Here is a 24,460-nt window from a genome sequence, read left to right as displayed (position 1 = left end):
TGGTGAGGAGTGAAACCCTATCCCAGCTTGGTGACTACAGGAAGCTTTGGATGGATGAGAATCCAGCATGGTCGGGTGCCTCCGGAGCGGCGGGCGCTGCTGGCAGGTGGCATCTCCTCCCTGGAAGGACAGTGTCCCTCTCCAGCTGCTCCCTCTCTGCCTGATGCATGGCCTGTCCAGTACCTGCTCCCCACTTAGCATTCCAGGAGTTATGGCCACCTGAGCTGGTGCTTAGCGAGGGGATTTGCTGTGCTTAGATGAAAAATGCAACGGGCCCTTTAAACTGCCCTGTAGCTAAATTGAGCTGAGTTTTCCAGTCCCTGCAGCTCTCAGCTCTGCTCCTCTGCCCTCTTAGCAAGAGGAAAGGAAACTCTTAGGTTGCACTTAGGAGCCACCTAAACATCTACTAAATGTCTTCCCTGAGTGATGCTCTTGGTCAGTGCTTCCCCAGCCTCAGGAGCAAGGTCTGAGTGTGAAACCAGGAAAGGAAGAGGGAATACAGCATATCATGTGGGCACCAGCAATGTTTCCAGCTGATAGGATAAATCCAGGGTATTCCTAACTGCCTCATTGAGATCTTTGTGGCTCTGGAACAATTTCCATTTGCACACCTGTGCAGAAATGTGAATAGGAACATCTTACAAATTCCAGGTGCTTGAGCCCTGCTGGTACCTGTGCCAGCTCTGGTGCCCCAGGACTGCTTTCTGTGCCATCAGAGGTGAGGAAATGCTCTTCTCCTTCCAGTGGCCACTTACAGCTTTTTTTCCTTTTAAGATGGAGAAAATCCTTGTCACATTTCCTGATGTTTCTGTGTGGTGTGAGGAAGTGATCATAGAGAGAATCATACTTATTTCTGCTTGGGAGAGGGAGAAACAGGAGGCCATTCCTCATCTCGGGCCTGGGCTTGGATTGAATGAGCCTGCTAATCTGGATAACTAGATAACCTGTAGAGTACTTGCCAGGTGCTTAACCCTTCTTCATACGCCAGGAAGGCTTTCTTGGAACTGGAGGCACTGGCCAACATAAATTGCTTCTGTCAATGTGCTTTATTGGACTACATCAAAGTAGAATCGATAGAGAGTTTAAAAAAAAACCCTAACAAAATGGGCTTTCTAAGGCAGAGCAAGTCATAAACAGACAGGAGTGCTGTGCAGGTCAGGTTTCACCTGGCAGCCAGGGAAACAGGGGGGGGCTGGCTCTGTCAGGGGTGATTCATGGCACTGGAATATTTCAGGGGAGGGGAAGCATCCAGGAGTTGTTAACACACTGCTGCAAGGAGAGGGGCTCTGAGTGGGTCGGGTTTGTGCCTCCAACTTTGCTGTCACAGATTTATACTGATATCATCTCTATCAGTGTAAGTTATCTGTTTCCATTTAACCTAGATGAAAGCTTGAGTGTGGTTATTGCATTCTAAGGTTGCTGGAACTTGTTAATAATTTAGAATAATCAAGTCAAATTAATTCACTTTTCAAATCGAGCTTATTTGCATTGGCTGGTCTGGTTTTTTGTGACAGATCTCTCTGCGGGCATATGTTTGTGTAAGCTTTTTGTGTGTGCTCGTGAGTGTTTGTGTGCATACGTAATTTCCTTCTCCAGCTCACAACCAACAGAGGCTGAGCTGGATTTAAATGTTGTGCAGCAAAAAATGTGAAGAAGGTCCATCCCAAAGTGGAGCTGAATAGCTGAGGTATAAATCCTCAGGGGAAAATGGGGTTTGTAATGGAAATGCTGCCTTGTTTTAAATTATAGCCAGGCATCTGTGAGGCTGAAATTCCTGCTGCAGCATCCAGACGGTGCCTCAAGCTGGCTGCACGTTCCCAGAAATGAAGAACCCCCCCAGCCTACCTGCAGCCTGACCTTTGTGCTGACACTGGCGTGCAGCTTTTGTGCTGCACGGGGCGGGCGCGAGCGCGCGGTGACAGATTGCTGCTGACAGGGAGAGGCTCCTCCAGCTGCATTTCTCTGCAGCCCCTGCCATATATCCAGGGGCTTGTTAGAGGAACAACAGCACCAGCCAATAACCAGTTGGTCTAAGCCCCTGGGACAGACCGTATGGCCCACACTCTGCTTCTTCCTGAGCTGTGAGTGTGGAGTAAATTCAGCTGCCGTAGCGCTCGCAGCCCTCGCTGCGTTACACAGCGAAGGAGCACACCCGGCCGGGCGTCTGGCTGTACCTATAAATAACAGTGTTTGTGTGTGTGTGTGCATATTTATGTGTCTGTGTATTTATTGTGGGTGAGGCTGCTTGTAGAGCAGCCCAGAAAATGGAAATCCTTTTGTGCAAATGTGCTTGCATGGAGGCAAGGAGAGCCAGGAGAGCGGGGCTGATGAATTGGCCCTGAACCGCGATGACAGTCCTTTTTTTAAAGTCAAAACAATTTCAGGGAAAGGGTCTCCAAAAAAAACGTCCAGTTTCAGGAGGTAGCACAATTGAATTTCTGGTTCCTGGCTGCCTGCCTGGAGGGCCTCTTGTCACTTCTACTTTCTTCCAACAAGGCAGAAGGCGGAATTGACAGCAGCCTTCCCGCCAGGCTGTTAGGGAAGCAGGGAAGCCAGATGCTTTCCTCCCTGCTCCCTCCCCTTCTGCGGCCCGAGAGCCAGAGAGTTAAGTTGCTTAACTCTTCCATTCTCCCTCTCCAGTGTTCCTGGTCTGATCCAGCAGGGATCTGAGGAACAAAATGCCTGGGAGTGGGCACAAAGGGTCCTCACTCCAGAGGGTGGGAGTGTGTGTGTGTCAAAATAAAGTACCTTTGTGCTTTGTATAGAACAGGAAAATTAGACTTTTATACAGAAAGATTCTGCAGAGAGGCACATGGTGGGAATGGGCTGATACAGGAGCCTCTCTCCCAGCAAACCCAGGGCAAATAATGTGATTTCAGAGCTTCCAGCCCAAACCCACTTCTAAACTCTCCCTCAGCCCCTGCTATTCATATCACTGCATATAGGGTACAGTGTAGGTGGGAGCTAGAATATTCCTTAGAATATTCCTGTAATTTCTTCAGCAAGGACAGTATGCTCAGGCCTCTTTTTTCTTTGTGTAGAATTATCATCTTTAGATGTTAAGGGATGTGGAAGGCTTTGGTTGCTGTTGAATTAACATTTCTGTATGCATCATTTCACTAGATAATTTGCTGACTCTAAAATTTTTGTGTAATCAAATTGGCTGGCTGTTTTAACATTTGTCTGACACCATTTTTAAGTAGTAGTTAAATGAAGTGGAGAATGGAGCCCTTTCTTTAGACTCAGGCTGTAACAGGGTGAGGGTCTCCAGTATGATTTTTTGATACAAGACCTGCTCTGTGTCAGGGGTTGGGCATTTCCAGCACTCACAACCCACAGAGCCCTTTTTAATCTGCCCACGGCTACAAAATGGGGTGACAAAGTGGTAGTGGACAGCCAGGAACTCACAGCCTCAGTCTCCTCAAGTTCATCTCATTGCCAAAACCTCAGTACAGTGGTTAAGGTGAGAATCCTTCTCCTCTTCTACTGAGGACAAGAGGAAAAGGCCTCAGGCTGTGCCAGGGGAGCTTCAGGTTGGACATCAGAAGGAATTTCTTCATGGAAAAGTTGCTCAGACATTGGAATGGGCTGCCCAGGGACATCTGGAGTCCCCATCCCTGGAGATGTCCAAGGAATGCCTGGACATGGCACTCATTGCTCTGGGCTGGTGACAAGGTGGAGATCGGTCATAGGTGGGACTTGATTGTCTTGGAGGGCTTTTCCAACCTCAGTGAATTTATGAAATAGCTCCAAATGGCACCAAACCAGGACCTTGAAGGGAAAATTGTGCCAGGGGAGGTTTATACCACGTATTAGGAAAGAATTCTCCACAGAAAGGGTGATCAGGCATTGGAACAGGAAAGTGGTGGAGCCACCATCCCTGGAAGTGTCCCAAAAAGATGTGCATGTGGCACCTGAGGACATGGTTCAGTGGCAGTAGTGGTGCTGTGGGTGGAAGGTTGGACCTGGTGATCACAGAGGTCTTTCCCAGCCTCAGTGGTTCTGTGCTTCTGTTTCTGAAGTTCACCTGCACTGACACTGCCAGGCTGTGGGCTCTGCTGGGGCCATCCAGGCTCCTCCAAAAGCAGGGAAATCACAGGGTTTCCTCCAAAGCCATCCAGCCCTTCTCCTCCTGTGTGCCTCTTTATGTCTCTCCATGGCCAGGAGCTGGATCTCTGTGCTGGTACACTCCCCTCGTGCCAGCAGTCCCTGGGTCCCTGTGCCACCTTCCCCAGGCAGGGAGGATGGTGATGGAGCAGGCATTCCTCTGGGTTTGGCATGCTCAGCTCAGGCAGGAGGGAACACCAGCCTCAGGCAAACCACAAACATTTGTCACCTGCAGCAAGGCAAAAAGTGTTGCCCAGAACAGCCTTTGGAAATATTTTAATTACCTCTGGTTAATCTGGCAATCAACGAACTTGAGGTAAAGATCACAAGTGGAGACAAAGTCGAAGGGGAATTTTATGCTTGGAGTCAAATTTCAGCAATGTTTTTGAAGCGTTTCTAATTGGGATGGTTTAAGAGCCATCCCCAAACCTCCCTGAATCCAAACAGTTCTGATGTAAGTGGGAAACCAATCAGTCATGCAGCACTGAGAGCTGGAGCAACACAGGGCTTCTAAAAGTACCAGCCTAACCACCAAGGTCTTTCTGTGCAGCTTTACAGTCAGAAAACTTCTTTAATGGACTGTAAATCAGAAAAGGAAATTTATTTTTTGTTTCTCCAGGCTTGAAAGACGAGCATGCATCTGCCTGACAGCTTTGAGAGCGAGCCATCCCTGCCAGCCAAAGCAGATTCTCTGTGCCTGCTTCCAAGCAGCACGAGCTGAAACAACTGGTGGCAGAGTGGGGTGTCTCTACAGTCCTAGCCACGAAGAGAGGTGATTATTCCTCCCTCCTAATTCCACTTTCCATACGGAAATTATCCTGTGCTAGAGGCGTGCACCTTCCTCTGTTCTGTCAACGTGTGTTGCTAGGAAGATTTATTTCAGTAATAAGGTCTTAGCAGTGAAACTTAACAAAAATGAGGGGGCAAGTTTATTAATTATATATTTTACAGTTAATTAAAGATAATATTTAACAGAAGTAATTGCAGGCATCTGCAATGATGGCACAATTAATTTCCAGTGATAAACGGGTTGTGTGTCCCTTTGTTGGTCTGATCAGAAACAAATCCTGCCTTGTGCTAAACCCCTCTTATCTCTTGGCATTTGCAGGAGATGAAACATCCTCCTGCTCGCAGCACAGGGAAGAGGCTGGAGCTGGGCTGCTTTCTCCACACCTGTAGAACTGTGGTGAAATGGGGATTCTTTGTGTTTCATTGGCTTCTCTGAGGAAAACAGCAACCACGAGATGAGACAGAGCCTCGGGGTGAGTGCAGGTCCCACCCCCAGTTCTGCCAGCTCCTCCATCCCATCCTGCCTGGCAGCCCAGCTCTGGGAGGCAGGAAAGCTTTGTTCCACAGGTCTTTCACCTCTCAAGCTGCTTCTAAGCAGTCTCTTCCATTTGTGCTGAAATGCTGTGTGGGAGCACTTGTGACTATCTCAGCATGTTCCCAGAGCCTGGGCATGGATGCAGAGGAGCTGTCCATGTGGGAGCTTGCTGGGCTCTCAGAGCACCTACCCCTTTGGGATCTGACACAAAGGGTACCCACCATGTGCCCTGAGGTCTGTGCAGTGGGAAGGTTTATTCTGCACTGTCACTGGCCATGTTTCTATTCTCCTAACACCTTTCAGACAGGTTGGTAGGTTCTACCTCGTGCAGGTGTCCATCTCCCATTATCTTCTCCCTGCCTGAGGTACACACAGCCTGTGACACACAGCTGAGTGATTTTTATTCCCTCCACTTGAGGGAAGTAGTTTACAATGCTATAAACTGGTCCTGTGTGATTGACTCATGCCACCTATTTCTGAAACACAGCCAATAAGGTAAGAGAAGATTTAGAAAAGTTAACAGTGTACAGATCTGTTTAGGACAGGAAGAGAGACCAAAAGTTAAATAAAGTACTGTAAAGAGCCAATCCCAGCACAGCTGCTCAACACAGAGCCTGTGACAGTGATATTCCTTCCTGTTTCCTTTTTAATTTGTTATAGAAACTGTTGGTGCAGTTGGTGAGTTCTCCCCAGGGGCAAAGGAGCTGCTCTAGGAGCTCTGCACACCTCCAGGCAAGGTCCTTCCCATGGAGGAGGTGATGGGAGCTGGTCAGGGAGGTTCTTTTCCAAAGGCATGCCACAAGGATCTGGGCTTCCAGCCTTTTTATTGTCTTCATGGATGAGGTAAAAGATGGAGTAAGCAGCATGTGAATGACATGGGAAGGTGAAAGGAAGAGAAAGCCATGCCAAGGGCCAGAAGAGGTCCCAGGTTCCAGCCTGGCCAAACTGAGCAAACTGTGTCTGCTGTGGGCTCAGGAGAGCTGGGGCTGAGCTGGGCAGCCCAAGCAGCAGGCTGGGTTTGTCAGGGCAGCTTTGAGCTGAGTGTTGGCTGCTCTGCTCTAAACCCCAGGTTTTCTACAGACCCATCTTGTAAATATTTAAATGCAGGAGTAGCAAGTCAGAGTGGGGATTTGCAGGCAGGGAGGGGAGAAGAGTGTGTGAGCTGCATGTCTCAGTGTCTGCACCCGTCTGTGCAGTCTCCCAGAACCTTCCAGAGAGATTTTAATCCAGAGAGCTCTGACAGCCTTTCAGGCATCAATCACCCAGCACCACAACACCCCTGCAAGGTCAGGCAGTGTTATCAGCTCCCCTCGGAGCAGCGCTTTGTGCCTCAGCAAGGAGGGATGGGCAGAGGGAGAGCAGCTCCTCAGTGTGTGTGTGTGAGATTTCCTGCAATCACAGCTTTCCAGATTCCTAGAGCCAGGGATGGCATCCAGGTCTCCTGGAGCCCTGCTCCCTGCCCTGACCACTGGAAACACTTCCTCCCCACAGAAACCTCACGGTGAAACCACCCAGCAGAGCAGGGCTTTGTAGTTTGGCAGGCAGAGCACAGGCTCTGCTCTGCCCAATCCACAGGCACATTTTTTGGGGTTGTGTGTTTGCTGAAATCTTGGCTTTGCTGGTCTGCAGAGAATAAAAGTTGATTGTTGAGCAGCCAGGGCTCGGCGTCGCCCTGCCTGTACGTGTAAATTCCCTGCACAGCCAGGCCAGGCCAGGGGGGATGTTTGTGGGGCTGCAGCCTGCTCATGTGAGGAGCCTTGTCTCTGCTCTGTGCTAAACATGTCTCTGGTTACCTGCTCTCACTGGAGCTTTTCTGGCTTCTCCAATCCTTTCCTTGGCTGCTCTGGCTGCAGGGCCTTGTGATAGCTGGCTGGATTTATTTATTTAATAATAAAACTTAAAGAGCGGGTTGTTTTCCAGGCAGTGGCTGTCTCTGTGGAGCCAGGTCATGATGGGGTTAGTGTGGAGGGAAGCAGGGCTGCTTGGGGAGCTTAAAATCTGCCAATCCCACTATTCCCTCTGCTCCTCAGCCTTCTCCAGTAACCCCTTCCTCCTGCACTGGCAGGACAGTTTATGGTGCTGTGCAGACCATGCCACTTCCATCTCTCTCAGGATGTGGCAGGGGTAGTACAAGAGGGACTTCACAGCCCAAGGCTACAAACAGGACAATATGACAGTAAGGAGAAGATGATGGAACACAAAGAGTGGGCCTTCCTTTGGTTATTTCTCCTGTGCAGATCCCTACAGTTGTCACAGCATGTGTCTCCTGTCTCCCACCCTCTTCTATATGGGACAATGACATCCTTCCCATAGGGCTTAGCAGGGCTGTCTTTATTCTTATGGCTGGGAAGCAGCTGTACTCTTTTGGAGGGTGGATTAGTCAGGGGTTTAAAACAAAAGTCAGAGGTTTGAGCTTTGGATCCCAACCTGAGGTATCTGCTGGTCCTAATCTGAAGGGCACCCCCAGCTTCACTCATGGTACCCCCAGGTCCAATGGGCCACTGTGCTGCTTTAGCAGACTTGATTTTCTTCATCACCATGAAATCCTGGGTTGTGTGGTACCTGCCTGACAGTGCTGCTTTGGGCAGAGGTCAGTCAAATTACTCCCACTCCTCCACCACCAGTGGGAAATCCCCCTGGGATTTAGAGCTGGATGAGGAAACCCACCTCCATCACTCTCTGAGCTGGGCTGGGCAGTGTTCAGGTGCATCTCAAAGACTCCACGTTCCAAGAGGCAGGAATCTGTCACAGCACAGCTCCGTGCCTCGGAAGGGAGGGGGGGATTGTTCCCTGAGGGTTTGGCTTCAGGAATAAATCTGTACCTCCACACTCTGCCCATAAAACTGATAACACTGAGATTGCTTTACACATCAGCAACAGAATGGAGACAGCAGAGGCAATCAGGACCCAAAATAATTATGTTTATCATCTATAATCATCACACAGAGTCTAACAGCACATTAGCACTTCCAGCAGGCAGTTTTCAGGAGCAGGGAATGCAGGCAGTGTTTTGGAGGATGCACTGATTATTTTAAAGGACATCAGCCACATCTGAACCTGCCGTGGGGAATTCTCTGAGCTGCCAGCACACTCTTTTATTGCATGTGTGGGGACCAGGAGCAGGGCCAGTGCTGAACCATCTCTGTAAAGTGTTACTGGCTGTAGTTTCCAGAGTCAGGCTGTGGGAACAACAACTCAGCCCCTTTCTGCCTGATCCCAGGGATTTGGAAGGTGTAATCTGGAAGAGCCTACAGCAGCTTGAACCCCTCTCCATGGAAGGGATTATTCCAAGAGAAGTCTCTCATGTTTCCCCTTGTGATGCTGCCTCTGCTCCTCCCTGTTTTCCTGCCAGTCCTGGAATACACACAGACTGCAGGGCTGAGCTCCCTGGTGGAGAACTGCCCTCCCCGGTGCTACTGCACAGTCTTGGGGGTCTGGGGCTACAAATGTCCAAGCAAATCCAAGTGATCTCAGTTCCAAACAGGTCCCTGAAAACACCTGCAAGCAGCAAAACCCATCATCCTTCAACCCAGGTCCTGCAGCATGGTCCTCTCTCTCCGTGTGCTGCACTGTTAGGGAGGGCCAAGCTTTGCAGCAAGGGAGAAGAGGCCAGAGAAAGTCCTGGTCAGGAGGAATGCAGTCAGTAAAGCATTCAGCCTTTTGATGGAAGGGCTTAGTAACAGTCTGCTTGGAAGGAAAGGCCTTGGAGCCAGATTTGTATGTGGAATTAGCTGGAATCTTATCAAAAGCCCACAACGCCTCGTCTCTTCAGCAGAACACCTGAGATGCTGCACATTTATTTGCTGTGATGTTCCAGGTTATAAAGTGGCTTTAGAACCCCTTGTGTTCCATGATGATCCCCAGGTGAAGGTGTAAAATCCAGCCTTTCAGGATGCCCCTCCCGAGGTGTGTCTGGGTGTGAGGGAGGGGCTGTTCCCATCCTGTGTCTGTCAGTGGGAGCTGGTGTTTCTTCTGCAGACACCACCCCACTGCCAAAAACTGCTTTAGCAAGGCTCTTAGGAGCTGCTTTCAAACCTGAAAGGGTTTTTGGAGCCAAACATTGGTCTAAGTGCCTTTTTACTGAAATTCAGATGCAATCCAGCCAGACTCTCACTCCAACTTTTCAGCTTTCCTGCAGATTGTTTTTCCAGGGGCACCCTCTGGCTTACCCACAAGACTGAGGGAATGCTGTCAAGACAGGAGCCATTTTCCTGTGTGTAAAAGGCACCCAGCTCAGGACTGGTCCTCTGCTGTGGGTGTCTCATGCCAGGGAGCCCAGGAGGAGAGCTGAGCTCCAGGGAGTGCTCTGGGGCTGACTGGAAGAGCCTTGCTGTTCCCTGTGCAACTGAGACTTGCCTGTGGTGTCAGGGATGTGGAGTTCCACAGGCAGGGGATAATGGGGTGAAAGGACACTCAGGGAGTCTCCAGAGGCAGCTGGAGCCAGTGAAGTCCAGTTGGTCTGGCCATCATCCAGTCAGCTTTTGTGTGTCTTCAAGCACAGGGGTTGTTCTGCCTCTCTGGGTTGCTGTCCTGGATAATTGGGTTTTCCTGAGCACAGTGCTCAGTACTGAGTGTGAAATCTTTTCCAAAATCTTGGCCCATTTCTGTGCTAGCAGAGGTTCTGCTTTCAAAGCAGGTTTATCACTGACTCAACACCCACCAGGCTTCCCCTGTGCTCCTAGAGCTCCTCCAGCCTCTTTGTGGGCTTTTCCAAGTGCAGAAGGGACAATGCCAGCTCCCATCCAGGGTGGTTTAAAAAGGCACTTTACAACTTGGAACATGACAGTAAATAAATGTGCAGCATCTCAGATGTTTTGCTGAGGAGATGAAGTGTCACAGGCTTTTGAAGAGATTCCAGTTAATTCCACACACAAATCTGGCTCCAAGACCTTTCCTTCCCTGCAGACCACAGAGGATTTGGGGCCAGCCCAGTCATTGCATGCCCTGGCCCAGCTCAACCAGTCTAAGAAGAGAGTGGGACCAGTACAGTGAGGGGTCTGGATGTCCCTCCCATGGTCCTTTGGGAAGGAATGGATCAGAAGAGGAAGATACTGAACCAGTATGGATGCAGCTGGGGAAGCTCCTGTGGCAGATCCTCAGCACAAGAGCTGCAAAACCAAGCTCTGTGGTGTGGAATTGCACCAGGGAAAAGGAGGAGGCTTGTCCTGGAGAGCTCCTGCCAAAGTGTGAGACTGGTGGGGGTGAGCAGAGGAGCAGTGAAGGGATTCTGACTGTGATCCTGGTGCTGTGCTGGCAAACTTGCTGCAGAGTCACAGCAAAAGGAGGTTTTGAAGACAAGTGAGGAGCTTTCTGGGTGTTTTTCCCTGCTAGAAGCATGAATAAAGAAAAGCACGACAGTGCTTCATTGGAAATCTGGTGGGTGGCCTGGTGCTATGAGCTGATAGAAGGTGGGGGCTCATTCCTTCATAATGAATGAAAGATGACAGATGGGGAGAGGCAAGGAAAGGCCTTCAGCACTGGTATAATTAACTTACTCCTGAGAACACTGGGATGAGCTTTCCTCCTAATATGATAGAGAAAAGAGGATGTTTGACTCAGAGTAAGGAGATAATGGGAATTGTAGAGGTGAACGTGGTTGTCCCTCTGTTCCTGAGACACTTGGAGCAAAGCCTCTGTGCCAGCTTCAGGAGCAGATGTCGAGGATGGATTCCCTGGTCTGGGCTAGGGGGGGTGGGCTGCACCTCCTGGGGTGCCTCTCCAAGCTTAATCCACAGCCCTGAGCCCTTGGCTTGGAGGAGGAGGTGAGGAGCCAAGCCCCCTTCACAGCAATAATGACTTCACACCCTGACTTCTTCCCCACGAGCCTTTTCTCTTGCACACTAACGAGTCTGAGCCTACTTCATTGTGCCTCGGTAATTGTGCTTTTAATTATGCTGTGTGTCTGCCACCATCTGTTGTGCTCTTTTCAGAATCTGTTTCAGTTCTGATATCCCCTTTTGAGATGAAGGGACCACGACTGCCCGCAGTACCCAAGGTGTGGATGAATCATAGATTTTTCTGTTCTGTTCTTCGCTTTCCAAATGATTCATTCCACTTGATCTGTTTCTCGATGGTTGCCGAGCCTTGAGCTGACATTTTCATGGAACTGACAGCTTTATGTGGAAAAATGAGGGCTGACTGAGAGGAGTGAAAAAGGTATCTGTTGGAAAGAAAAATCCTGATCTTTTCAAGATGAGTTTATTTGGACAAGGGCTATCAGAGGACTCTGAAAGGAGAGGTTACAACAGCTCCCAGTGTGGATGTCACCTGGGAGAGGCCAGTGTGAAGTTGCTGGTGTTGGGACAATGCTGTGACCTGGGGATAGATGGATAAGAGCAGCATGGCACACATCCCCCAAAGCAGGGCTGCAAGGGACAGGGACATCAAGCCAGGAGAGGGAGCTGGAAAGGCTCCAGCTGCAGTAAAGGAGATGAAGAGAAGCAAAACAAGGTTAATGAGCCAGAGAGCTTGTTAGGAAGGGAGGACAACTGCAAGTTTGGGCAGAGGATGGCTCCTTGCTCCTGGTGTCCTGGTGTGCAGGGCTGTTCTGGCCTGTCCCACTGCTGATGCTGTGCTACGTCTGGCTCTGAGCACCTTGTTCTAAACAGGGTCACCTTTCTTTCTGTGCTCTTTGCCCTCTAGAGCTCTGTCACTGGTTGGGCCCACAAACCAGCCCTGACACCCAGCAGTGTGGCTTTGTCTCACTGTTGTGCACGTTCTGTGCATCTGCAGGAAGCTGCAGCTGGCTCTGGTTTGGGTCTCTGGGGGGGATGTGGCAGAGTGGGTATCATCCATGGTGCCAGACCCTCGTACCCTTAGAAAAGTGTTATTCCATCCCAGGCCAGAGAGATCATCCCTTGACCTCTGGCAGCTGCTCCTCATCTTGTCTTCTGAGCAGCTCTTAAAAATATTTTGGGCTGCCCTGATGTGATTTCCTGATGCTCTTCCTGCTCTTGCTCTTTCACCTGGGCCTGGCACCTTGGTGCTTCAATGTCACCCATGGTCATGGGAGAGGAAAAGAACCACCTGAGCCTTGGTTTGGACCAGGCCAAAGTTGCTTGGTCTCTGTTCCAGCTCCTGAACACTTTTCACCTCCAGCTTCCTGCTGTGGGAAAGGATTGTGGTGTCCTGCTGTTGCTGGTTTCTTATGCAGGGAGGATGGAGAACAAAAATAGCCCCCAAATCAGCTCAGGGGCTCTCTCTGTGTCCTTCCTGCATTCCACAGGTTCCTTTCCAGTCTCCTCCTGTACATGCAGGGTGAGGAGCCAAGCATCAGTCACAGGACAGGACTGTAAATGAGGTTCCTTCCAAAACCAGTCCATTTAGCTCAAAGCCACAATGGGAAAACCACTGTGTTTCCATGAAATCCACTTTGTATCAATGCATGGAGCTGGGCTTGGGCGAGAGGTGCTGGGATCCCAACAGGCCACTAATTAATTACCTACCCCACACTCTTTATTGGCAAGGCAGGGCCCTTCCCATGGTTAATTAGGGTGGGAGCCAAGGAGAGGCTCTGTCTGCTGGTGATCCACATTCCCTCTGGCTTCCTTCCTTCCTCACAGACATGTCCTGGCACTGGGAGGGGAAGCCAAGGCTGAACATATGGCTCTCTGTGGAGCTCTGCCCTTCCCGGAGCGGGGCAGAGCCCAGCGGCTGGAATTCCCTGCAAGTGCCACTCAAAGCCTACCTGATGCTGTGGGAATCCTCTGTGGCATTTCTGGGAAAACAGAAATGTGTTCCCAAGTGCCAGCAGTTGTTGTTCCCTCAAATTCTTCCTTCCTGTGCACCACGGGCAGCTGAGAGACTTGGGATGGTGCAGCAGGACAGCACCTGGGACTGCTTGTGGGCTCTGTGCTCAGAGGTGACAAACAGCTCCACAGGGACTCCCTGCATGGCTCTGGGAATCCCAGGGCAAGGCCATGGGTTGGGATGTGGCTGCAGCTCTCTTCACAGAGAGCAGCAGGCACAACTCTCTCCCAGGATTTTTCCTGGGGAAGGCAGTGAGAAGCTCAGAGAAGAAGAGAAAACAATTCTTATCTCTATTCACAGCTCCTGTTTTGCACATGTGGAACGTGTTATGGAGATTGTCTACCCAAAGTGATTTGTTAATTGGACACCAGTGAAGGTTGTTTTGATTCTTTGGCCAGTTGGGTCAAAGCTGTGTCCTGGCTGTCTCAGACAGTCATGGGTTTTTCTTTAGTATCTCTCTAGTGTAGTATTCTTTAGTATGTTATTTAGTATAGTATTAGTGTAATATAGTGTAGTTTAATAAACCAATTGTTCAGCCTTCTGAATCACCGATCAGAGCACATTATTCCCTGCATTGGGATACCTGAGGCAAGCCCCACACAGCTCTGTTGGGATCTCCCCTGTCCTCAGACACATCTAGGGTGAGTCATGGTAGTTCAGAAACTGTCTGGCTGTTCTGGAAGTGGAATCCATGGCTGGCTGGTCTGAGAGAGACCTTGGATAAGTGAAATGTAAATGCTCACAGTGCCTTGCCAAGATCTGAGTGGGAAAAACCTTCCTTGGAAGAGGCTCTCCTGTCTTGTCCCAAGGAGTCCCAGCTGCTGAGTGTGCTTTGTTGTCATGGCCTCATGTCGGGGATTTGCTTTCCCCAAGACCCTGAAACCCATTCCCCTCCCCAGCTCCTCGAGGAGCTTGATGCAGCCTGTCTCCAGAAATGCAGCTGTTTGTTCCTTCTCTGGAATCAGGGAATATTTCTACTTTCTTTCCTCGTGCTCTGCAGTGACCTAATTATTTAACTTTGCATTGCAGCCTCTTCCTACAGCACTTGCCAAAGAGCTCATCAAAGCCTCCCATCCCCAGCGCTGGGGGAGCTGGATTATTAATCTCTCTCTGCTCAAGGTTAGAGGAGATGTTTCCTCCTCTCATGGACAACTCTTCCAGACAAATCTTTGGCCTTTCCATGTGCAGGCAGCTGGGAGGGTGTTGGAGTGATGCTCATTGTTAACATAAGGTTCCTGCAGGCTGCACTGGAATGTCACACACTTAATTCTTGGCATAACTTGATCTGTTTGGTCTTGGGGTGACTGGAGGAGTGTCTGGTCTCCCTCCTTCCTCGATAAAAGGAGGTTCATAATTAGCCACATTCCTCTTTTTTTAGGGAGACTGGTGCCAAAAATCTCTCACCTCTGGCTGTGACTTCCCAAATCTGTGATGTTCAGGAGCTGTGGCAGTGCATGGAGCAGGGATGTGAGAGGTGGTTCAAGCCCCTGTCCTGTGCTGGGATTTCACGTGCCTGTGCTGTGTGCAGGAGCAGCTGCTCAGGGCTGCCTCTGCCCAGAGTGCTGCTCCACAGGAATGCAGCATCTGGGAAGGAGTGTCCAGCCAGCCCCCAGCACTGCCTCCCTTCTCTGGGGGGTTCTGTGGGGGCTGCATGGTGCAGTGCTGCCCATGGGATCAGGACCAGCAGTGGGTCTAAAGCCACTGAAGCCCCTTGGCCACCCAGTGGGCTCCACTCCAGGAGATCATTTGGAGTAATGTCAAAGGACAGGGAGGTAGGAAGAGAGCAGGAGACACTGGGAAGGTTTTGGAAGCTGCTGTCAAAGTCAAGGGAGCTGGATCTGACTGGTGCTGGATCCAGGATATGAGTAGGGCAGAAGCAAGTGAGGTGGTTTAGAGTCACCCCACCCTTCCTTATCTGAGCAGCTGTGCCACTGCCACTCTGTCCCCCAGCACCACCATCCCAGGACCTGTCACCTGCCCAGGGCTCCTGCACCTGTGGACTGCCCGTGTCCATCTTCCTGTGCCCAGCACATGCCTCTGCTCCTGGGCAGCAGCTGCCAAACCCATCTGCTCAGCAGGTGTGTTCCTGCATTCACTGGGAGAACAGGCTTTTTGGAAGAGAGGAGGGAGAGAACAGAGGAAAAACTGGAGGGAGAGCAGGAGGAAATAAAAGGAAGTAGAAGAGAGAGGGGAAAAGCAGCAAATGACTGGAAGAATTAGAGATGGAGTGTGGAAAGGACTGTGTATCCCCTGTTGCTTTGAGCACTCAGCAGATCCTGTGGTGTGTCTGCTTTATTACTGACAGAGTTCTCCCTTCTGTCGGCTTGTTTCCTAATTGCTGGTCTTGTAAACTGCTTGATTTATGGCTCTGTTCATCAGTTCTGGCCCTCGGGTATAACATGCTTTTCCTTCCAGGCTGGGAAGTGAATAACGAATTAACAGCCTGCCGTAGGTTCAATGAGAAGCTGAGCATTCAGGGATCTTTACTGGGCTGCACGTGCCAAATAGAAGTGCTTAATTTTTACTTCTCATTCACAGAGGGTATTCAGAGAGTCCTTCCCCAGGGCAGCAGCAGCACTGTGCCTGCGTGGTGCCTTTGAAGTGTCCCACAGGAGAAGCCACCAAGGAATGGTTTTGCTGTTGGTTTGCACAGAGAGCTCAATCTGCTCCCTCACAGCTTCCTCTGAAGCTGGCATTGTGTGCCATGTATGTTTGTCTCACACAAACTTCCCTTCAGAGCAGCCCAGGGATGAAGATGAAGATGAAGTCAAAGAACAAACGGCCCTGCTGAGCTGGAGCTGTGCCTTGTGCTCTGCCAGCAGCCAGCCCTGGCTGTCACTCCTGAGAAGGGCTCTGTCCTAAATCCTGGAGAACACTACAGTCAGTGTGGCTGAAGTCTTCACTGAGGACTCAAAGCTCTGCTCCCACAGCCCTCCATGGCAGTCCAGTGCCTTCCACACAGCTGTGATCCTCGTGGCTCCATGGTCCCACCACCATGTACCAGGTTTATGGAGCAACCAGGCCTTGGAATGGTAAGCCCAGGGTGGGAGGTTCCTTGGGTTCAGGGCCTGCCTGTTCTCCTTGCCCAGTTCCCAGGACTTTGGTCAGGAAGTCACTCATGTGCCCCCAGCAGCTCTGCACCACCCAGACACACTGTGGGGGACACATGAGAAGGAAATGCCTCTAAAACAACACCTTTATGGAAGAAGAAGACTCTTGTAAAGAATAGAGGAACTGCTGTAGCACTGCAGGGCTCTTCTGTGAGCACAGTGCTCCACAAGTGTGAGCTCAGGGCCTGCAGGTCTCCAGCAGATAAAGTTTAAGCTGACAGATCTCCTCAGGACTTGGCAGCTCTGCCTTCCTGCCCCCAACAGCTCCTCAGGATGCTGCTGCTGCCTCTGAGCTGCTTCAAGGCTGTGGCAGCTGGATCTGATGTGCCTGGAAGGGTGAGCTCAGGAAAATGCTCTGTAGGATTCACCTCAGCATCAGGAGGCTGCGAGTGAGGGACAGAGCCTGCAAAGTCAAGTGCAGATTAATGTAAGGCTGCAGCACCTCAGGGGCTGTAAAAATTGTGTTACAGGGAGAGTTTTAACACATCTGCCTGTCACACCTGCTTGTCACAGACCAGCCCTCACTTGTCTGTGGGAGCTCAGCTGGATGGAGTGCTCTCTTCCAAGAATCCTACAGCAGGCAGAGCTGCTGGTGTCTGGTTTTGCTCCTGGGGCACACAGAATAATAAAAAACCTGCAAGGTGTGGCGTTTCTTTCCTCATGGCATTAGCAGCACACGAGTACATGGTCCTGGCCATCCTGTGTGCTCTGCTCTTGCTCTGCCTTCCTCTGATGGGTCTGCAGGACACCTGGGGAGCTTCTGAGGAGCAGGGAACAGTGCCTTGGAGCATCATGAGCATCTGGTATCATCATCATCTTTGACTTCTCACAAGACTCAAGAACCTGTCCAACCCCTGGGGAAAGCTGAGCCCACGTGTTCTTATGCCATATCCATCAGGGCTCCTCTGTTGTTTTTTTTTAATCCATGATTTCTCCTCAGCTGCCTCCTTCCAACAATCCCAGCAGGATCCTATAACAGCAGGATCTTGGAGTGCAGAGCAGGAGAGGACACAGCAATGTTCTTTGTGGCACACCAGCACCCACCTCCCATGGCTGTAGTCATGTGGTTCCTTGTGCCATGGAGTCCAGGATCCAGGAGCACGAGGACAGAAGATCAAAAGAGCTCTTGCTTGCATTTCACACGTGCTATCACCAAGAATATTTACTACTGATCACTAAACTAGTCTGAATATATAACTAAAGTCCAGGTGTTATCACTTCCTGATAAAAAACTTGAACTGCGTTTGGTTCGGTGTGTGAGTGTGCTCACACCCTGCACAATCCGTGCCACACTTCCTAGATGGCACAGCAGGCAGGATGGCTCAGGAGCAGGGAAGGCAGGAGGCCCCAGGTCCTGTCTGATCAGCCTGCTGAGGCTGAAGGAGCAGCAGTCCTGGATCCATGCTGAGGGTGGCAGAGGAGGGGCTTGCACTTCCCCTTCCATGCACAGGCTGGAGTAATTTCTAAGCTTGAGTCCAAGCCCCCTCTTTCCTCTCAGGGTGCTGCTGTGGCAGCACAGCACAGGCAGCCTGTCCTCCAACCTGTTCTGCTCACACTGCACAAGAGGCTGGAAACGGAATCAGAGGGAGGTACTTCTCTTTATACTCCATGCTCACATGGTGAGATCCTCCCTCCTCACCTCTGACCTGCTCCTGCCTGGCTGCCAGTGTGGTTCTGAGCAGCACAGTGTTTAATCACCTTCTGGACCATTGAGCAGAGCCATTCCCGAGCTCTCCCTCCCCTGCCCGTGAGCAGGAATTACCTCGGGCTGGCTGTGCAATGTGTCCATCAGCGAGCGTAGCTCCCGTTGCCTGGCTGCAGGTTAAAAAAAAGCCTGCTGCTAGGAAGGGGATATCTGACAGCTGAAGGTGTGATAGATGAGCGTCTGTTCCATCCCCAGAATGTGACTGTTTGAAGTTCGTGTATTTCAGCAAAAGGTTACGGCCCCTCTGCTGGCAGGGCTGCTCCTGCAGCTCGGGGAAGTGGCTGTGTTCGTGTGTCTGCTGTGGGCAGGGCAGAGTCCCACAGGGCTGGGTGAGGGCCCTGCTGACAACGCTGCTCTTGTCGGGGTCTGACCCCTGGCAGGGGCTGGCACTGCAGTGCCCGCCCTGGCTCACCCCAGCAGCCCTGGGACACTCCTCCCAGCAGGCACTTGTGGCCATCCAGCCCTCTGGAGCTGCAGGAAAGGATGCAGTTGGGGAGTTTGGGGTGAGCCTTGGATTTGAAGTTCAGCAGCAATGTTGATTCTCAGATCAACACAACCAGGACTGTGCCCTTGGCAGAAGAAGCTTCTGGACCAGCTGGGCGAGGAGGGTCATCCTGGCTGAGTGCTTGAAGAAATGTTTGGTGTTGGAGCTGTGGGGCTCATCTCACCAGGCCTGTGTCCTCCTGCACAGAGGGCAGGCTGCACACATTTTGATGGCTCTCACCCACCAAAGACCTTGGCCAGCTTCATGGTGACTGAATTCAGCCTCCAGAGCTCTTTGGCTGAGGGAATAGGGATTGCCACTGTCTTCCTTATCAAGCTGCAGTCTCTGGAGACTTTTTGGGTCCAGAATCCCTGTGTTCTGTAGCTCCATTGTGGCATCTGGCAATACAAGGCTGCCCTGAAGAGCACAAAGTGAATCCCTCTAAAATGGCCTTGGCTGAGGGATGTGTGACGTGGGTGTGGGTTGGGAGGGCTCCTGAGGAGCAAGCTGGGCTGTGGTCTTTTAAAACCTCAGGAAATGTGGAACACCAGCAGTATGCTGGTAATTCCTCACGTGCATTCCCCACCCATCCATCCCTCCCACAGAGGGACAGGGAGGCAGAAGGAAAGTGCTCATGCACGTGTAGGGTATGGAAAAGACAGCTCATGTTGGCTGAGCCGGATTAGGGAGCAGTGAGAGGCCACCCTGGCTGGCAGATGGCACAAGGGTGGTCCTTGAGAGTGGGCAGTGACAAAGCTGGCACAACTGCAGCTGAGCTCTGATTTTGCTGCTCGTGTACCCACAGTGTGCTCTTCCCTTGGCAGCACTTGGAGCCTCCTTCCCTTCTCCCTCCCCAGAGCATTGCTTGCAAGCTAGAGGAAGAATCTGGTGGCAGGCCCCACAAACGTTTGGGTGCTTTCCAGATCTCTCCCACTCTCTCTAGCAGGTCTCAACTTGCTTGGAGTCAAGGACACAGATTAACTCTCAGTTTGCCTTTCTCTCCCCCACACCACCTTCAGCTCCAGCTCTGCACCCAGACAGGCATGGGCTTTAGCAGGATACCTGCCAGGTGACAGGAGACTTCTGATTCATCCATTCTGGGTTCCCTGGAGCCAAGCTGGGCATGCTGCACTGCTGAGTTTGCTCTGGGCATCGCCCCTCCAGGTCCTTGGATAGTGTCACACAATCATAAAATCATCCAGGTTGAAAAAGAGCTTTCAAATAATCAATCCAACTTCTGAGCATAGAGAAGGGCTCATAAGAGAGGTGTTTAGACTGGTAAGGTGTGGCTGACCCTCAGCTCAGACAGGCTTTTAGATCCAGCACTTGGTTCCTAAATCCAACCAACCCGGCTTTGGTTCTGTGCCTTGCTTGGAAGCAAAGGCAAAAAGCTGTATCCTGAGCTCCTGGGCTGGCCAGAGCTGTGCTGCCCCCGGGGCTGGCTGGGCTCTGTCCCCTCTCCTTCCTGGCAAGCCTGGGCTGCAGGGGACAGGGCAGGGCTGTCTGTGATGATCCCTCTCTGCAGAGCCCCTTCCCAATGGCTGCGGGGATGAAAAGCCCTGGCAGGGCAGGAGCAGGGAAAGGGAGGTGACTTTCCTCTCTGGTTGCTTTGTTTGTTGTTTAGGGATCGGTGGAAGAAAGACTTTGCCGACTCCATTAAGGAAGCCATTGTTTAGTTGAGGACTTATTTGTTCTTTGGGAAGAAGATCGTGTTTGCCTTCGGGGGGACATTGTGCAATTTCAGTTCCTTTTAATTAGTTGTTGTTTCTTTACCTTGGCTTGGTTTAGCCAGAGAAGAAGATTCTGAAAGGAGAATTAAAAAAAAAAGAAAAAAAAAAGCCAAGGAGAGGAAACAGGAACACAAAACAAAGCTCAGATGTGGGGCTGGGATTTGGGATCTGTGCTTTCAGCTCGTCCCTGCTACGCACACACTTAAGCAAGAAAAGCTTCCACCACAGAGGCTGAGGGTGTGCCTCCTTGCTCTCCCACTCTTCCTGGCCTCTCCATCCACTTCAGGGATGAAGGAGGGAAGCCTGGGTGTCTCTGTGCCGGGATTCAGGGCCATATGGAGATGAGCTGGATGTACAATAGCCTGTTTCCCAGGAGAAGGGGCTGGACAGCAGCCCCAGATGTCTGGGAGGGCTGTACCTCCCCCTTTCGTGAGAGCACCTGGTCATCTTCCTTCAGTCCTTCTGTCTTTGAGGCTGGTTGGAAATATCTGGGCATCAGGGCAGGCTCTGAGCAGAGGGATGCGGCATGCCAGCAGCTTTGAGGGTGTTTAGGTACCTGTTTGTCCGACTTTAGTGAGAATGAGGCATTAAACGGGACAGAGCAGCTTGCCCTCCCCTCCCTTCATCCCCACCCTCGTTTTTCTCCATTTTCCTCTGTCACGGCCTCATGGGGAGGAGCAGGGGAGGATTCCCCTCTCCTCTCTCCCGTGTTTCCAGCTGCAGCTGCTCGAGGCCGGGGCCCTTTGAGCCCTGGCCGTGCCTCGTCCCCGCACTCGCCCTGGGCTGCACCGCGGTGACAGCCGGGCAGCAGGGACAGGCAGCTGGCCCCGCCAAGCTGCGGGTCAGGGGAGGGTTTGCTTTTGTGCAGACCATAAGGAACGGAGCCCTCGTGGCACAAAGAGAGTTAAAAACGTCTCGGTGAAAGCCCCGGGGCTGCCCGGAGCTCGGCAGCTCCGTTTCCAGGCTGGCGCTTTGCTGGCAGCCGGCTGCCCCGCAGCAGCGCTGGGTGCCTTCTGTCTGCTCTATTCTTCCCAGGGCACCTCCCCGCTGAGCGAGCTGGGGTCACTCCCGCCTCAAGCCCTGCCTTCCCCTTCCCTTTCCAGCTCCTTAAACAACAGAGGTGTTGAGGGAATTTATACCTCTGCCTGGTAACAAGGCAGATCAGCGAGACGCTGTCACGGTTTTCTGAGGGCTCCATAGATTTTTATTGCTTTTCAGTCCTTGGGTTCCCAACCTTCCTTTGGCTTGTAAATTGCCCACAAAATGCAGACACAGCTCCTATTCTGTGAGTCCCTTTGATGATTTTATTTATATCTCTGGCTTTGTCTTGTCTTTTATTACAGGGAGACTGCAATTAATTATTATCCCATCAGCTTCTATTTAGGCTGACAGTACAATGCAGTGCACAGTGTCCAACCTTGCCCTGCCCCTGTGTGCACGAGCAGGACACTATTCTGGGGAGGAACAAAGGCCTGGCAGCTTCAGAAAGAGACGTGCTGCTAAAGGGCAGCTGAGAGGCTTCAATAGCACCAGCAGGGTACAGTTGTGACAGAGCTGAAGTGACCAGACATCCCAATTCAGCTGTGATGCTCCCGATTTTATCTGCTCATCTGCAGTGTGTTTTAGGCTTTTGCTCTTCGGGTGTGTTTGAGCAGAGACAGGGCTCCTGTGTCTTTTTTCCCATGTCTTTGATTGACCAGATCTTTTCTTTTATTCATAAAATAAAAATTGCACCTGAAAGATCTGTAAACCAGTCCCTGCCTCAGTGGGGGACCGGAGGTGCAGACACCAACAGAGATGAGCAGCAGGTTGGAGCAATCAGAGTTCCAGGGAACATTTGCTCGGGGAGCAGACAGAGGGAACTGGGCGTGTTTGGGCAAGAGAGCACCTGGTGATGATGCTCTGACACAGAGGGAGGGATGGCTGTGCTGGGAGGGCAAGAATGGCCTCAACAACAAGGGATATTAAACATAGGTGCTGGGAAAGTGGTAAGAATAGTAACAGTGTGAGCAGATCTCCTGGGCTGGAGAGGGATAGTCTCCAGGGCTGGAGCTTCTTAGGAGCAGTTGGGATACATTTCTGGCTTATTCTACGTGTATGTGTCAGAAAGAATTGATGCCAGGCACAACTCTGAAATAATAATGACTAAAGACCTCCAGAACAAGCGTCTGTTAGACAGGGAAATGTCTGATGGCAATTTCAGGGCTCATTTCCTATCCAGTGTTTGGTTTTGTTCAGGGAATATCAGTTTTCTCCACCGGCCATCCTGTCACTAGCAAACCAGTGAAGCTGTTTTTATTCTTCCCCTTTATCTCCACATCTTGTGGGAAGGTTTGTTTGCCCTGCTAGGATGGCACGGCGCTGATGCTGAGCAGTGCTGGTTATGAGATAAAGGTGTTTTGACAAGATCCAGGTGAGTGGAAGCTGCTGTTAAAGCAAATGTTTGTTCACTGCACTCCTTTTTTCTCTGCTTGTTTGATGTGTTCATTTACACCTGATCTTGGCAGTGCAGCTCTTGCTCTGACTCCCCCAGACCAGCTCATGACAACAGACCAGAGTCTCTGGGCAGTGTCCTTGTGGAAATTCCCTGTGGTGCTTCACTGGGGTTAGCTCACTGGGTCAGAGCAGGTGCTAATAATGCCAGGGTTGTGGGTTTGACCCCTGTAGGGACCATTCACTTAAGAGTGACTGAATTAAGGGACTCAGTGATCCTCATGGGTCCCTTCCAGCTCACAATGTTCTATGACTTTGAATTCTACACCAGCTCCTCTCCTGAGCAGAGTCCACTCCGTGCTTCAGAGGAAGCTGGAATTGGGCTACCATGCCCTAAATTCCGAGGTGTTCCTCACTCCTGCCCTCCCCAAATAACATGTGCTCACTGGCCCACGTGGCTGCCAGCCATGGTCTGCCAGAAGCTTTTCAGTCCAAGGAAATGTGGCTGTGGGGCTCCGTGGGGAAGGAAGGGCATGTCTGGGCAGGGAGGCTGGGCAGACTGAGCTGGCTCTGCCCCTGCCACAGCCAGGGTGGGAGAGGTGGGAATGGCAGGGCTGGGATGCTGAGCTGGCTGTAGGAAACAGGCTCAGGTTTAGGGTGATCTTGGTTCACCCCACTTATTTCTCCTTCCTGAGAGCAGGCTGGGTGCAGTCCTGCTCAGCTGGGAGCTGGGGTGGCCTGGGTCCCTGTCCTGGGGGAGAGCTGAGCTCACCTCTGCATTCCTCCAGGTCTCCCCTGTGCTTGGAGGGTGAAGGTAAAGGCAAGAGCAGCAGCTCTGTGGCTGATTCCCTGTCTCCCACTTGAATACCTCGACTGGAAGTGAGATCTTCCACCTCCACCCCAGCTGCATTTCTGCTGGATCTGTGATTTCTACGATGAAATTGCAACTGAATTCTGCCAGCTTTGAAGCCTGAACTAGGAGGGGTGGTCTTTACATCAGACATGTAATTACCTGTCTACAAAATTATGAACGTGTACAAGGGAGAAAAGGGAAAAGCAAGATCTCTGTCAAACGGCAGAAAGGCTGTCATTTTCCCTGTTATTTTTTTGGGTTGATTTCCTCCATTCACAGCAGTGTTTAATCCAGCTGGGAACCTGCTCCAGAGATCATTCTGCCTGATAAGCTCCCTTGTCAGTGCTGACCCTGAGATCTGTAAGGACACAGGACTTGATGTTAATAAAGCCTGGAAAAATTCTCCAATCTACAGCATCTTAGAAGCAGGAAAAATCTGTTTTCCTGTGTAAAAAGAACATTTTTTCATGGTGGCTGAACACTGGCTGGCAATCAGGATGGCAGTACTACTTGCTAAATGCAAGTTACTGAAATACTTAATTTTGGGACTAATTACACAGTGTGTGGTTGCTCCAGAGATCCCATGTAATTAAGGAGAAGGTTCCTGCAGCACTGCCATGATGCTGATGATGCTCATGGAAAAGAGACTCAGATTTCTTGGTAGGACACAGATTATGTGCTAATTCAGGGGTTACCTGGAGTGCCCTGTGTGTCCTGTGCTTGGAGACAGTATCTCCTCCTTTCCTAGAGAGATCCTTGGATTTAGCAAGGTCCCAGGTTATCAAAGCCTCCCATAATTTTAAATATGTGCTTAAAACCTTTTGAAGTCAACGGTGCTTAAGGACCAGCCTGAGTTACACTGAATTTTGCTGGCTGGTCAGAGATGAATCCTCACTGGTGCCTGTTCTTCCTCAAGGACAAAACTCATCCCTTGATCCAACACAGCAGGCTGGAAATGCCTCAGT

General features: G+C 51.0%; 1 long non-coding RNA gene across 1 annotated transcript in view; it reads left to right on the top strand.

Moving 5' to 3' along the window:
* The window catches only part of LOC120508831, an 83,486-nt gene that overhangs the window by 40,696 nt on the left and 18,330 nt on the right, over positions 1-24,460 (top strand). Inside the window, exons 4-5 of the long non-coding RNA XR_005629099.1 lie at positions 4,727-4,879; positions 5,216-5,369. This is a non-coding gene — a long non-coding RNA (uncharacterized LOC120508831). The remainder of the gene's footprint in view (positions 1-4,726; positions 4,880-5,215; positions 5,370-24,460) is intronic.

Source organism: Passer montanus, unplaced genomic scaffold (assembly GCF_014805655.1).
Source record: "Passer montanus isolate IOZ18808 unplaced genomic scaffold, ASM1480565v1 scaffold5, whole genome shotgun sequence".
Classification (NCBI taxonomy): Eukaryota; Metazoa; Chordata; class Aves; order Passeriformes; family Passeridae; genus Passer; species Passer montanus.
Note: the sequence above shows the minus strand (reverse complement) of the source record. Positions and strands in the feature narration are given on the sequence as shown.